The sequence below is a fragment of the Chelonoidis abingdonii genome, chromosome 9 (genome assembly GCF_003597395.2).
Source record: "Chelonoidis abingdonii isolate Lonesome George chromosome 9, CheloAbing_2.0, whole genome shotgun sequence".
NCBI classification, from domain to species: Eukaryota; Metazoa; Chordata; order Testudines; family Testudinidae; genus Chelonoidis; species Chelonoidis abingdonii.
Window position 1 is genome coordinate 8408352 of NC_133777.1, and position 5228 is coordinate 8413579.

Genomic DNA, 5228 nt, shown 5'->3' on the forward strand with positions numbered 1-5228 from the left:
CAAAGAAAGATGTTTCTTGTAAGGCTCTCAAATGTTGACATGGATATTTATAAAACAAAAAAAGCAGCTGTGTAAATGACTTGATCTTGTCATTTGTTTCACAATTGTCACAAATCATATATTATACTAGTAGAGTGGCTGGCTGAGCCTTAGCTTTCAAAGGAGAACAGAGAGCGCATCTGGTTAAAGAGCAAGATCCAAAATGGTCCATTTTTATGCTAATATGTTGTTTTCAGAAGACCATTACATATTTGAATTAGCATCCAATGAAATCGCAACACAATTTTATAAAAATATGTATTTTAAAACAATAGATGTCTCAAAATGGAAGAGCTTTCAACTTGTAAGCGGAGGTTGAATATTATCCTTAAATTCATTGAACCAGTAAAAGCTAATCTAATATTGAGTATTCTGTGACACTTTCCTAAATACGTATACAAAGCAATTCCAAGTAATTTTGGAGGAAGCTTTTTGGATATTCACTTTGGGGTTCTTTTCCTATTTCTATGTCCTTAGAAATCATTTATGTCTGCATGAATTTCACTGTACAGTTTTGCTTGAAATCATTCGTAAGTGGATGAGTAGTTTAGTTTAGGCAAGGTTTTATTATGGAGTTTGATTTCTGGAAAATTCTGGAGGAGGGCAGAATATCCAGGCTTCCATCTTGTATTTAACTAATTAGAATGTTTTTCTAAAATTCTTGTGGGTGTTGATGTGTTAGAAATGAACTCTGTCTGCAGTGGCAGCCCTTTTGTTTAGTGTTCTGTACTCGCCAAAATCTTAAATAATTTAATGAATACTGATAGCATTAACAGATGGGTAAATTAAGCACATTCAATTAACATACCTAACTGACTGTCTCATAATTTTTAAAAGAACCAATATCCTCTTCCTATATTAAAATTAGTATACAAATTATTAAATGGCTTTAATCATTGTTACCATTGTTTCTTTCTACTCGACACCACGTACAGAATCCCAATGTCATTTCAAGATGTAGCTTCGGTTTTCATAAATAGAAGAACTAAGTTAAGGTGACTAAAGACAATTTAATAGCTAAAATTCGTATACCTATTTGTGTTAGATCTCAAAATTTAATTGATTAGTCCATTCACTGTTGCACTGGTATTTGTAAAAATCAAATGCATATGTGTGATATGATTAAATGACTGTTGTCAGGTGCTTACTTTTTGGATTTATATTTTTTTGCTGTTCAGCAAAGCTTGGAGTAGAGTATATTTAAAATATGGGCAAGGTCAGAACTCCTGAGTTTTGATACCAGCTCTGCTCAGAGTTTTGTTTGCTGTTTTTTTGCGCTGTATTTTGATGCTTAAGATTTTTCAGTGCTTGGAAACTGAAACAACTAATTTAAAACTTCATCATGGGTCTTTTCTCAAAGGATTTTGACGTTATTTGAAGAAACATGCAGACAAATTTTCAAACTTGACCTTCAACAAATTTTAATTGTTATGTCAATGATGGGGAAATCTGCACTCAATATTGTTTCGAATGTGATCAGATATGTGCGAACCATTCAGATAAACATTGCTAGTCAGTCTCTTTCTTTTAAAAAAAAAAAAAAAAAAAAAAAAAAAAGAATGGAAATGAATATAATGTTACGGTTTAAGAAATAAAACTCACAAGAAATCCAAAATTGTGGTTTCCACAGCAACTGTAACTTGGATGCATTACTTCTACATTAGGGCATAAAATTAACAGTGTAAACAGAAATATGCTGCATATATGAAAGGGAATATTGTTACAGCTCTGGTTTGAATTGTAGCTTTGAATTTCTTGATTTTTGTTGAAATTCTCGTCTATAAAATTGCGTTTAGGATTTTTGCACTTTATTTTCTGAATTTTATCCCCTGTATACACTTAACTTTTTTTTTCTTCTTACCAGTCTCTCAGTTGTCCACTTCTCAAAATACATATTGTATCCAGACTGTGACGGAATACGATGGGGGTAATGAGAGCATAATGTATTCTCAAATAGTTGAAAGCTAATTTGTGGGCGTTCCATAAAGAATTCACTCAATCAGATTTGTTGGAAACATTTGTTAGAAAAGAGGGAAGAAAAATTTGACTGACTTTGTTTTCACTTTTGTTGTGATTCTGGTGGATGCATTACGTAGGAAAAGATTGAGAATAGTATACCGTGCAGTGGGAATATGTGGCTGTATTCCCTGAAATGTCAAGGGAGGCAGTGTAGTCCAGTGAATATGGCACTGAACTGGGAATTGGGAGATCTGAGGACAGTTCCCTGCTCTGCCATTTACCCATCTGTGAAATCAGAATACTGATAAGTGCTTTGAGATCTGTGGCTAAAAGTTGGTATTAAGATCTAAATTGTCTTAATTTATTTTGTGAGGCTGGGAGGCTGTTAAGTGGTGTGGGGGAACATATAGGTAAGAAGGTGACTGAATAAGGGTAGGAATTGAACATAGTGGCTAAACAAGTGCAGCTGGTGAACGGGGAACCAAAGGAAACTCCTACTTTCAAAAACTGATCTGCTTCCAGGAAGGGGAGTGGTGGCTGCCCTAACAAGGCATTTCTGACTTCTTGAATTTCTGTTACAGAATAAGTAATTGTGCAGTGGGAGTGGGAGGGTTCTTGGCGCAGAGGTGGAGTGGAGGACACAGGGTGAGAGTGGCTATGTTGTGTTGGGGACACAGGAGGATGCTTGGTTAAGTGATACACTAGTTAGAATTTTAGAGGCATTTAAAGAAATACTTGGGTTAGTGGATAAGGGTTGGATCGGGCACTAATTGTGGGTGGGTAGAGAAGGGGACAGATGGAGAAGTTAATATTGGGGAAAAAAAATTCCATACCTGCTAATATCTCCTGACATAATTAAATTTGCATATGTTTGAATAAATAAAATTGATTTAATTCAGCACCAATTAATCTTCCTCTCTCCCACATAATTAATTCTAGAACTCTTTCACATGCCCCCTCAATTTATTCTCTTCCCCATTTCTGTAATTTACCACATATGCACAAAGGCTCAATTCTGTTCCCCTGCACATTAGTTCCCTAATTCCTTCTATAAATCCCTGCACAATTCTGCTCAGAACTCTAATATCAGTCCTCGCGAATCAGCCTCGCCCCACCAGTTAGCCCTATATTTTTCGCGTGTGTGTGTGTTTTAACAACATTTATTGCTGGTCACTGCTATGGTGTTTTGGTTTTTTAATATCAGGAAGTCAAGAGACAATATGGTTCCATTTGTGGTAACGTCAGGTTGAAATTAACATGAATGGAGAGAATACTTCTATTTGCAAGTTCTTTTTATGATTAAGTAGGACCAACCTGTTAGTATTCTTTTCCAACTAGTTTTTTTAATGCACTTTTAATTGCTAGCTATCGCTTCATAAAAATGCTCACACTTGCCCCTGGTGTGTTCAAAGAATCTCTCTTCAGAGGTGCCTGCTGTTTGTAGATGAATATGTAGTGAGTTTCAACCCAGAAAAAAAACATACTTTGAACCCTACTGCAGCCCACGTAAAAGGGCTGCATAAAAAGACCTAAATATCTTAAATCTAGTAACTCTTTGGCAGTTAATTAAGAGAAAACTTCATAGGAATGTAAAGGATCATGTATTGATTCAGTCCTGTAGCCCAGTTGAGTTCTAGTTTTAGTTAAGGTGGAGTGAAATGTCAGGATATGGTTTGTATTGCCACTGAAGCCTGTTCTTTGCTGACTAGCAAACTGTGTCGGCATTATAATACTATTCTCTATCATTAATGCAGGTCAGTCATGTGATGTTCGCAAAATATTCCAATTAGTTATTGAATGGACATCTGTACAGGTTTTCAGTTTGCCTTTGTTCTCTAGGTTTTAAATATCAGACTCCCAAGTATTTGATTTCTAAAAAGTTAAATACACACAACCCTCTTAAATCTTTCAGAACCTGAAGTGCAAAGTTGAATCTGAATTAAAAAAAAATAATTCAGAAATTCACTTATAATTATGATCAAAATAACAAAACAAAAATAGAGGAGGAGGAGAATAGAATGGATGCTTTGGACTTTGTAGTAACACTTTAACTTCAAATTGCAAATATAATGGTGTATTTTGGTACAATAATGTGGTTAGTCTTAGAAACTCTGTGTTTTTATACACGTAGTGCCTTCAGCAATATTCATTTTCTTTTAAACTATTTCTCCTTCCATACCCCATCAAACATAAATGATTGCCAACCTGGAAAAAAAACCACTTAGATTCTTCATGTGTTGCCTGGTCTTGGGAAATCAAAACAGACATTTGTCTGCAGTGAAGTCTCTCTTAAGGGCATGCAAACAGAATAGGAACAGCAAGCAGAATCATTCTCAGAGGCAGTATAGGGAGGGTTGCTAGTGGTATTCAGAATATTTTCCACAGAAAATACACTGAACCATTTGGACGAGCAGGGATTTCATTTGACAGATTCGTCTATGGTTTTTAATCTTGTGCCACTGCACTGTGGGATAATGCCACGTGTTGGGCTGCTGCTGTCTAATTTTTAACACTTAAAATACTTTGTCCTTTTATGCTGCCCTCTCAGAAAACTTGTTCTCCCCCCCCCCGCATTTTAGCTTTGAATAACAGAACACACTGCTGTTTGTAGTTATTTTTAAACTACCTTTTTTAGGGGTAGAAAAACAACAATTTGGAAAATAGCCCTTAAGACAGAACTTATCAATAGTATAGCATTCGTTTGCGCTATTGCATAGTAGTGGCAAAAAAAATTCTCCTTCATAAATAGGTCGCCACTGATTCCTGTGTTTGCAGGTTGCATACCATGTGAACTCTGGAGGCATTACTATTATTATTATTTCTGTGTCTTGGGCCGGTCTACACGGGGAGTGTTTTGCTGGTATAGCTATACTGGCAAAGTGCTCCTAGTGTTGATGCAGCATGTACCGGCAAAAGCACAGTTTTGCCAGTATAACTGTGTACACTGGGGGCTTTTGTTGTTGCATTTATGTTGGTCAGAGCTCATACCTGTCTCACCCCTGACTAGGGTGACCAGATGTCCTGATTTTATTGGGACAGTCCTGATTTTTGGGTCTCTTTCTTATATAGGATCCTATTTACCCCCCACCCCCAGCCTGTCCCGATTTTTCACACTTTCTGTCTGGTCGCTCTACCCCTGAACAACATAGCTATGCCAGCAAAAGCTTATAGTGTAGACCTGATCTCAGATACACCGAGGGCTTGTCTACACATAGTGCTGCTGTAACACT